The sequence below is a fragment of the Solanum dulcamara genome, chromosome 8, assembly GCF_947179165.1.
Source record: "Solanum dulcamara chromosome 8, daSolDulc1.2, whole genome shotgun sequence".
Taxonomy (NCBI): Eukaryota; Viridiplantae; Streptophyta; class Magnoliopsida; order Solanales; family Solanaceae; genus Solanum; species Solanum dulcamara.
The window spans coordinates 52,268,002-52,279,203 of record NC_077244.1 but is presented as its reverse complement, the minus strand read 5'-3'; the positions used below and the strand labels follow the sequence as shown (position 1 = coordinate 52,279,203).

General features: G+C 34.4%; 1 long non-coding RNA gene across 3 annotated transcripts; it reads left to right on the top strand.

The window, feature by feature from the left end:
• The first annotated feature begins 1,554 nt into the window (after positions 1–1,554).
• Positions 1,555–6,739, top strand: LOC129900532 (uncharacterized). Of its 3 annotated transcripts, XR_008769643.1 has the most exons (4): positions 1,555–1,873; positions 2,238–3,174; positions 5,527–5,617; positions 6,458–6,739. It is a non-coding gene; the product is annotated as an uncharacterized LOC129900532 (long non-coding RNA). The 3 variants fall into 3 exon arrangements; XR_008769644.1 differs by lacking the exon at positions 5,527–5,617 and having other exon boundaries at positions 1,556–1,873; XR_008769642.1 differs by lacking the exons at positions 5,527–5,617; positions 6,458–6,739 and adding an exon at positions 3,503–3,781 and having other exon boundaries at positions 1,556–1,873.
• Positions 6,740–11,202: the final 4,463 nt, after the last annotated feature.

The window sequence follows — 11,202 nt, the reverse complement described above, 5'->3', positions numbered from 1 at the left end:
TATTCGAGGAATGAGAAAAAGCATGCTAACCATCTTAGAATTGTCCTCCAAACTCTCAAGGAAAAGGAGTTATATGCTAAGTTTTTCAAGTGTGAGTCCTGGCTAGAATATGTGGCATTCTTAGGCCATATTATTTCTAGAGATTGTATCCGAGTTGACTCACAAAATATTGAAGCAGTTAAGAACTGGCCAAGGCCCACATTCCCGACTGACATAAGAAGTTTCTTGGGTTTTCGGCTACTACCAGATTTGTTAAAGGATTTTCATCCATATCTTCAGCATTGACTAAGCTATCTGAAAAAAAGGCCGAGTTCCAATGGTCAAATTCTTGTGAGAAAAGTTTTCAAGAGTTGAAAACAAGGTTGACTACTGCTCCAGTGCTATCCCCACTCGAGGAAATGGATGGTTTTGTTATCTATTGCAATGCGTCCAGAGTTGGATTGGGTATTGTGTTGATGCAGAAGGGAAATGTGATAGCTTATGCTTCTAGACAACTTAAGATTCATGAGAGAAACTACCCGACTTATGACCTTGAGTTGGCAGCCATAGTATTTTCTCTCATGATTTGACGTCATTATCTTTATGGTGTGCATGTTGATGTGTTCACATATCACAAGAGCCTATACACATATGAAGCTAAACCTGAGACAGATGAGATGACTTGAGTTTTTCAAGGACTATAATATGAGCATCTCTACTACTTAGGTAAGGCTAATTTGTTGCTGATGCTCTTAACAGATTATCTATAGGGAGTACGGCCCATGTAGAAGAGGGAAAGAAAGAATTAGCTAAAGAGGTGCATAGACTTGCATATTTGGGAGTTCAACTGTTAACTATAGTGACAGTGGTACTATTGTTCAGAATAGAGCTGCATCATCTCTAGCTGCAGAGGTGAAGAAAAAGCAAGATCAATATCTCATTCTCCTCCAACTAAAAGATGACGTTCATAAGCAGAAAGTGATTGTTTTTGTCAAAGGGGGAGATGGAGTGTTGAGGTATCGAGAGAGATTGTGTGTTCCAAATATTGATGGCATCCGAGAGATAATCATGGCAGAAGCCCATAATTCCAAGTATTCCATCCACTTAAGTTCTACAAAGATGTACCAGGACTTGAGAGAAGTATACTGGTGGAGTGGAATGAAAAGAGATATAGCGGAGTTTGTGTCCAAATGCCTGAACTACCAACAAGTCAAATTTGAGCATCAAAGGCCTTGTGGAGTACCTCAGAATATTGAGAATCCAGAATGAAAATGGGAGATGATAAATATGGACTTCATTACAGGTCTACTGCGGTTCCCCAGACAACATGACTCTATTTGGGTGATTATCATCAGGATGACCAAATCGGCCCATTTCTTGCAGGTTAAGGCTACGGACACACTACAAAAAACTTGACTTTTAACGACCACGTCACAATGACCGGATAAAAATTCAGTCATGTGTACTTATAACAACGAATTTTTTTTTTGGTCATCAAAATAATTTTTTGACTTAGTAATAGCCAAAGGATAATAATATCTTGTCAACAACACTATACTTATTAAAAAGAAAAGCTATGGATATTGATTTATCCTATTTATTTCTTATAAAAAGTTAAATCATAAACAACTTCTCCTAAAACACCTAAATTGGGGGAATCGAGTGAAAAATCTACTAAAGAAAAGATTCTAGATCTTGCTCATCAACATATTTTCTCATCTTCTAAGTAGGTAAAAGGTTGGAAAAGGGGTGTGTGTTCAAATCTACTTAAAAATTGGAGATAGTTGGGCCATATATCAAAATTGGACACTAGATTGGAATAGAAAAACCCCAGATTTCTCCTCTCACATACGGAAGGAATACATTTTGGAGCCCTAATCTCCATATAGCGAAGGTGAGTTTACAGTCTCGCTCACCTTTTTTTCTATTGAATTTAGCATATTTGATGAAATTAGGGTGTGAAGCTGATTGGCTCCATGGGTTTCAAATTCGTGTTTACTAAATATGGACATTATCACCCATACCATGTGTAACATGCTCACTTCTCCAGGTCTCTTTCTTTTGATGTCTATACATTTTTAGTTCCAATTTGGACTTTTATGCAAAATTGTGGTAACTATACATGTTGTCAATTTCATTTTAGCAAATGTGAGATGATTTTTTTAATTATTTCCTATTGTTCCTTTGAAATGGGATAAAGTTAAAGCACAAGTTAAACTTCATAATCTGACTTAATTGAAGTTGTCTATTTCTTGTAGTTGTCTATAATGGAAATGCTGGATTGTTTATAGTAATTGAAGCTGAAAGTAGGTTGGAGTTCAATGATCAGATTCCACTTCTAAGGCACTCTTTTCTCTTTCTTTAGTGCTATATTTTAATTATATGACCCGATTTGTGTTGTTTATGGTGTTGTAATTATCAGATTTGAAAGGAAGAACTAGGTGGCGACACACCTGATTTTATAACTGTGAGATCATACTGGTGAGATTATTTAATACTATTGTACGTACAACGATAATAAAATGAGGGATTTTTTCCTTACATTTTTTTGTTCCATAATTCATAGAATTACAGAGGCTGAATCCTAATTAAAGGCGAAGTGAAAAAGTTTACATAGGTTGTTGTACTGGATATGGGGAAAGTCGACCAATAGAAGCTTTAAAACTACTTCATAAGGTGAGGGAGTTAGATTATTTAGTGTTGGAATTCCTAGAAGAGCTCACCCTTGCTGAACGTTTTCAGGTCATAAGATCAAGTGGCAAGGGTTATGATCCCCATACTGTGATTCCTTATTAAATAGTTATTTTTGTTTCAATATATATATATATAGACATTTCAAGTTCCTTTAGCTGATTCATCTACTCGTCAGTATGCTAGAAGTGTGATAATTTTCTTGTTTGATGATAATTGATAACTATTAGTGTTGTACAATCTCAAAGTGGATGCAACTGATCTTACCTTTTATTGCGGAGAATGGAGTTTTCAATATTACAAACATGAGTGCGAGTATGTGATATGCCTAGATTTTTCTTTGGTTTTCTGTATTGCTTTTTCTCCAGCAAATAAATATGTTCTCTTTGACAATATGGAGAATAGATGATCCATTTGACACTCAGGATGAAGTCTTACAACTTGCAAGCAAATTGGGAATTTCCATAACTATTGGTCTAGCTCATCAAGTTGTTATTAGATCAGGTATAATTTGCTTACGATAGGTGAAAATAAGTTGATGTACTAACTACCTTTATATTGTCTTCCATTTTCTCATTCTTCCCCCGAGCTGAAAAATCATATCGTACTGACAAAAAAGATTTCGGGGTACATTCAAAGTAGGAGGATCATCTTAGACATGTTGCTGTAAAATTTGGTAATATAAAGTATTTTCAATAGGTCATGTAAGGATCATTTATTCCCTCAGGTACAAATATTGTGTTATGCAGGTGTGATTTCTTATTTTTCTGATGCTTCTATGTGGGTTCATATGTTAAATCTTAATAGTAATCGCTTCATCCTCATTCTGCAGATCCTTGGTTACATAAGCATTATGAGTATAGTAGCAACACTTTCTCTGAAGGATGTTTATGTGTGTACCTGGGAGTAGCTCCGATTTTTGAATGTCTTCACAATTTTAGACTGAATGTCATTATTACTTCTCGAGTTGCTGATGCTTCCTTATTCTTAGCCTCAATGATGTGACACTAGATCCCTTTTTCATTTCAATACTCCTTGTACTGACATTTATCAATTCACTTGTACAGTATATAATCCTTTTGTATAATTTATAGTCACTTTCTTTCCGTGAGTAACAATTGATGAAAACTACTTTCTTTTTCATATGTTAAGCAACTGAAAATTACTATTATGTTAAGTTATTAAAACTTGCTTAAGTCAAAATCATGTCCAACAAAGTTAGCTTTCCTTTTCATTTTCTTTTGACTCGTCAAAGTATATCAATTCTTATGATGGAAGCATAGGAAAAGTCATTTGGACACCTGCAATTTTTCGCTGTTATAATACTAGTATTTGAGTTCGTGCTCATTGGGGAATGTTTCTTAGTTTCATGAGGTTTTCTACGTGCCATCTCCTGGTCCTAATCTTATACAACAATAAACTGGATGGAATGGGTTGGTGGACCATTTTTTTTTGTTTGTGAAAGATAATCAGAGTTGAAAAACTAGGTAGAAAGGATGTCCGATCTTTTTACATTTAACTCTACAAGGTGTGAATGTGGAGTTATTCTGCTACATTTCGAATGTTGCTGTCATGGTGTTATTGTTTGTATGTGATGTTATTATCTCTGTTCAACTGAAAGAGTGATTTCTTGTATCATTATTTGGAAGATCGATTACGCATATTCTTGAAAATACTGCTAGCTTGGCTTGATTTATGTGGTTCACAATAGATCTTAACCACAACTTGATTTGTATTTTAAAATTTTGTGCAGTTTACTTCAACAACTAATATTTGAATTTATTAAAGCTTTTTTTTCCAACTCTCTAATGAGGTTTATCTTGTTTCCTCCATACTAGATCTCTCTCTAGCTCTTTTTAAATTTGATGAGATATGCTATTAAAGGAGAAAACATACTTGATAATAAAGTTGCATTAAGCATGCATGGTTTTGGTGCATCGAAAAAGATTGTTGAATCAATTGGTATCAACTTTTTGGAAATCTTTGTCTTGTTTTGGTCTTGATACTTTGAGTAGTCATTTATAGCTTACTTTAGGCATTGCTTCAAGCTATTGTGACTGGTGCCTCGTCAATGAAGGGTACCTCATAAGTCATAAGGGATGACACTTGAATTTATTTTTCTCCATAGTGAGTGAGTAGAATTATTTTTATATGGATAATTTTCAAGCTCTGTTGTGTTTCTGTTTGGGGAAGAAATGGGGAAGGAGGGAATATTTCCAATCTAGTTTGTTTGAAAAAAAAGAGAGGATATTATTTCTTTGGAAAAAAATATCATGCGAGGTGAGGCACACATGAGATTTGTCTCCGTTTGATAACCACCAGTGGTTAGGATTATGATTGAATGTGTATTACTTTGTCAAAGAATGTGGATTATTAGTGCTCCGTGTGAAAGAAATATGATTGTTTTGAGCCTAAATCTAAATAGTGGACTATTTTAGATTTTTTTGTCTTCCTGCTATCTGTTCCTTATATTTGTATTATAGTAGTTTTGTTTAAGTCCACTAGAATACCTTAATATTTTGATGTAGATGTATTCTAATTTGATTTGTAATTCATTTTTTTAAAATCTTGCGATAGAATTGGAGAATCAGATTTTCTTAAAGTTGTTACTTGTTAGTATATAATTGTCTTGATTGTAATGATCTTCATTATGAATTTGTTTCCAAGATATGTGTTAAATACTGAAATATTCTTGATGGAAAAAGTGAGATAAATTGTTATCTTCTAAATTAATAAATATGGAGTTCCATGAGTCCTTGTGAATCCCTTTTCTCTTTTTATAGTATTTTAAGAAAAGAAAATAGCAAGGTTAAATTAAGATATTTTGTCTAATTGATTTTAGCTCCAAATATATAGCTTGCAAGTTGTATTGATAAAGAGCATTAGTTAAAGGAAAGAGCATCCCAGGAAAGGTGAAAACAATTTGTTCCTTCCTGCTCATGTTAAGGTATATTTATGACTATTATTTATATTTTTATTTGTATCTTAATTTTTAAGTATTAAAGAACATCAAAGCATTGATTAATTTAATGTCCTAATTTTAGATATAAGTTAACTTATATAATATAGATAGACACCCTGGTTCAGAGTGATATAATCTTCTTCTCAAGAGTCACCATGGAGATACTTAGAAATATTGTAGGGAACGCAACATATTAAAAGAAAGTAAGAACTTTTTGTATTAATTGTTGAATGCTAGCTAATTTTAAGTGAATCTAGTCTTTACTAAACTATGCAGTATTTCTGCTTTTGGAACATTGCTATTCTTAAAATGCTAATCTTTGTGAAGGTAAAAAAAAATTCTTTTGTTACGGTTACTCTTCTTTTTTAGCTTAGCATATTTAATTTATATATATCTTGCTCATTTATGCTGCAATCTTGTGACATCCCTAAGAGTTATCTTTGGATGTTTAATAGAAGTGTTTCATTCATTAATTTTTGATGAAATTTAAATTTTTTCTAATACTGTTGAATGCCTGGATACTTCTTTTTGAACTCTCTTTTTGACTTAAATGAGGCTCTTTCTCCATAATATTTTATCCACATACTTAAATGTGATGTTGTGCTAGGATGACTGTCTCACCTACTCTAAAGGTGGCATCATGTAGCATTTGATTATATCTTGATAGAGATTCATGCTTCAAATATATGTAAGTTGGTTAGGCATAAAAGACATGTCTTTGTCAAGTGAAATGTGAATTTCTTATATTTTAAAAAACTTACACACCTTACTAACTTGAATAAATATTCTTTGAACTAAATTAAGTTGTTTTTGTTAATCTTTCAGCAATCTGTCTACATCTGTCTATCCAAAAGATCATCCAAGAAACTATCCTTGAAGAAAGTATGGAGTAGATATAAGTGACTCACATGTTTATGAACAAGTTGAAGAACAAGAGAGACCCATTCCTTTTTTTAGTTGTTTAAAGATGTCCCCTTCCGTACATGTCACAATTCCTTTTTTCACTTCTATAATGAGTTAGACAATACAATGTTTTACAAGTAGAATTAGTATATTCTTTGGCATTGATGCTTAGTTCTTTTGTAATGAACTACAAATTTTTATATGAATATTGATTATTTTTTTATTTTCAGATGTATTGATATATACGGAGTGTGTGTGCACCAGATGAATTACATATATAGACTGTTTGTTGTTGTACCTAAAGGTTCTTAACGACCGGAATGAAAATTAATGAAAAAAACTATTTGGTTGTTTAAAGGAGGTTTAACGATCGGATTTCTTATGGTCGCTAAAAAACTTTTAACTACCGAAATTAAAATCCACTCATTAACTTTTAATGATGGAGCTTTTAGAGACCGGCGATGACCAGATTTATTCCGATCATTATTGAATGATAACGACCGGTTTAAGGATTTTAGCTGTTGTATTTCCTCTCGTTGAAGACCCATTTTCTTGTAGTGACACTACAGAGGAGTATGCTAGACTATATCTTTGAGAGATTGTTAGATTGCATGAAGTTTCTTTGTCTATCATCTCAGATAGGGGAGCTCAGTTTACAACTCAATTTTGGAAGTCATTCAAAGGTTGGGTTCAAGACTGAACCTTAGTACTGCTTCTCATCCGCAGACAGACGGCCAGGTAGAACGTAAGATACAAACTTTGGAGGATATGATAAGAGACAGTGTCATTGATTTCAAAGGTAATTGGGACGATCATTTACCTCTTATTGAGTTTGCATACAATAATAGCTTCCATTCGAGCATTCAAATGGCTCCCTATGAAGCTCTATATGGGAGGAGATGTAGATCACCGATCAATTGGTTTGAGGTTGGTGAAGCTGAGTTGATTGGATCGGACTTGGTTCATCAAGCTATGGAGAAAGTAAAGATCATTCAGGAGGGTTGAAAACTGGACAGAGTCGCCTGAAATCCTACATTGATGTTAGAAGGAGAGATTTGGAGTTCAAAGTGCATGATTGGGTATACTTGAAAGTTTCACCCATGAAGGGTGTGATGAGATTTGAAAAGAAAGGGAAGCTTAGTCCCCACTACATTGGTTCTTACCAGATTGTGAAGAGGGTGGGTAACATAGTCTATGAATTAGAGTTTCTCCCAGAGTTAGCAGCTATTCATCCCGTGTTTCACATCTCTTTGGTTAAGAAGTATTTGGGAGATCCTTCACTTGTTGTCCCGACTGAGAGCATTGGGTTGAAAGAGAGCCTAAGTTATGAGGAGATCACAGTTCAAATCCTTGTTCGTCAGGTTAACAAATTGAGAACCAAAGAGGCAGCGTCCGTGAAAGTTCTATGCTGAAATCAGTTCGTTGAAGAATCTACATGGAAAGCTGAAGAGGATATGAAAGATAGATAACCTTATCTATTCATGCCTCCTAATGATTATGTTGATGGTAATGTCCATTTTCCCTATCTTTGATTTAAAGTTCCATCCGAGTTTGTGTATCTGATGAGTATTCCTGAGTCTGAGTAGTTGATTTTCCGGATGTTCGATTGTTGAGCATTTATTGTATTCGTTCCTTGAATGTAAACTCTTAGCTTGGTCTTCATTCGAGGACGAATGATCCCAAGATGCGGGGGGGGGGGGGGGGAGGGGGAGGGGGGAGGGAGGGGGGAGGGGGGAGGGGGGATATTATAACACCCGTGTTACTTTAGTCTAGACTAGGTGTGAGAACCGTGTAAAAAGTTGAGAAAAGATTGAGGAAATAGACTATGTCAGTTGCTATGAGCTACCCTACGACTCGTAGAAGATTCTACGAATTTTAGAAGGGACTCGTAGGGTGGGTAATAGAAAGGGAAAAATTTGGTCAAGTGTGAAGAGGGTTTACGAGTCACCTTACGACTCGTATGGATGTTGACGACCCATGAAAATGAGTCACAGAGCCTTTGCCTAAATTCTGATATGCAAGCCTCAATACTTTTGTTACGAGTCAATAGGAAGACCAGTAGAAATTATTACTAATCGTAAAAATGACTCGTAGAGAAACTTTAGAGACTCAGTTTCTTAGAGTTTCGAAAGCCTGCAGGATGAGTTGTTTCTATGACTCATAGACATGAGTCGTAAAAACCCCAAGCCTTCCTTCAGTCCAATTCTATGATTGGTCTTCTACGACCCGTAGAAGTTTCTACGAGTCATATAACGATCCGTAGACGGCCAGATTTGGCTTATTTTAAAAGGTATTCTAGACTTTTTTCACTTTTTCCAAAAAAAACCTTGACATTTTGGGACTATTTTAAGCCCCTTAACAGTACCCTATTCGCTCATATCCTCATAAACACTTAGATTTATTTGAGAGAAAAAGATTGGAGAGGAGAAAGATCTGGGGTTCAAGATTTCAAATAAAGTCTTCACGTTTCAATTGTTTCTTCGATTCCAGGTATATAAGGGTACCCATAATGTGGATTGAGTTCATCCACGTGGCCTACATCTTCAGTTTTCTTAGTTGAGATGCGTTTCAAAGTTTGATGAATCGAGTTCTTGAATTATCTATTATTCCTATTGAGTTTGTATATAAATTTCATTATGTTATTGTATATGTATTATGATATTATTTGATGTGTTTCTTGAATTGAGTTTTGTTGAGAATGTAAGTTCTTGTCTACATTCATACAAATCCTAATTGAGTTTTAATTCTATATTAGGCATTGGCGGAGTTTTAAAGAATGAGTTGTGAACGTTTTGCATTAAATATTTTATGCATTTATTTTGAGTTTGAATAACAAGTGTCATCTTCGATTGAGAAAGAGTTTGAGTATGAGTTGAGAAATCTCCTGAGTAGCATCTTGAGCATGAGCATTCTAACTATAAATGAGTTGAGCAATATTTCATTAAAACGTCTATTTTAAAATTGAGTTGAGAAGTCAAATTATATTTTTATTTTAAATACATTCTTTTAGTTGAGATGAGTTGAGTTGAGTTTTGAGTTAAGTTCAAAAGCGACTAAACGAGTATTTAGAGTATTTTACTCACTTGTTGTATATGAGCATAATAAAGTATTTAGGGAGTAATATTGAGCACCGAGATGGGGTAAGCACATAAAATATGTAACCAGCGTAGGGTAGAGGTCATGCCTCTCAAGTCCCAAAATGATGGATTGTGATTGATTTTGGATCCATTGAGTTGAGATTCCTTTACTCGGACAAGGTATTGGACGTCTGCGGCAATGAAAACTCTTAAGCGTTGTATCATCACTAGATTATAAGTGATGGTTATCAGTTAGAGAACCTCCCAAAGACTAAATTATCGTATTTTCATATATTGAGTTATATCTCTTATTGTATGTTGTTGAAAGCATTATATTATTCTACTTCATGCTTTATTGAGTTGAGCTATTCTTAGAATTCAGTCCTATGATTTAAGTATTTCTAAGTAAGTTTCCTTTTAGCCATTTTACATACTTGTATATTCTATGTACTGACGCCATTTTGCCTGCATTATTTTATGATGCAGATACAGGTGATAGATGTCCTCAACAAGCACATCATTGAAGACCAGACCTAACTCAGCTTTTGGTGAGACCTCCTTTCATTCGGAGGACTTCATATTTATTTTCTTTACTTTTCATTCTGTTGCTAGTCATTTGAGGTAGCCTTGGACTTGTCTTGGAACCTCTCTAGTATTGAGTTAGAGGCTTCATGGACGGAGACTTAGTTGAGTTAGATGGGTTTGTTTTTAAAACTTAACTTTAGTATTGAGTATATGACATTGAGTCACACCATGTTTGAGAAATCTTCAACACATTAAATCACTATTTTAATGTTTCGAGTGCCCGCTTGAGATATCTGTCTTTTGGATTTTATTAAACCTTCTGCTAAAAATTTGGATGTGTGATTGGACTAAGTGGTTCGCTTGGGGACCAGCAATGGTATTCGAGTGCCGGCCACATCTAGGGTACCCTCCTGGGGCGTGACAGAAACCTCCATTGCTTGGATCGTGGTCAACATCAAGGGGAGTAAAATATGCGTTGTATTCTTTTTTTCTTCACTAAATTTTTTCTCATTGGTTTTTCTTGGTAAGGTTTTTAATGAGGCAGCTAACAAATGTATATTATTAGATACGTGCACTCTTTTTTTCTTCACCATGACTTTTTTTCACTAATTTTTTTCTAGTAAGGTTTTAACGAGACAAATTATCTATTAATGAACATCCAAGGGGGAGTGTTATGAATACACTTAATTGTGGATATTCATTTATTACTCCTACAAGCAGGTTTCTTAAATAGCTTACAAGAAGCTCTACAAGCAGGTTTCTTAAGTAGCTTACAATCGGTTCCTTAAACATCTTACAAGCACCTCTGTAAGTAGGTTTCTTAAGCAGCTTACTAGCAGCTCTGCAAGTAGGTTCCTATAAACAACTTTGTCAATAACTTAGATTCTTCTATAAATAGGAAGTCATTTCAGTTCAATTGGATAATCAATTTTGAAGTGAATAAGATATCAATCTCTCTATATACTTTTCTCTGGTGCATTTATTTTGTAGTCTTTTCTTTCATAACAATAATGAGAAAAATAAATAAATTTGAAGGATAACTTAACGATACATCTAATGTCAACT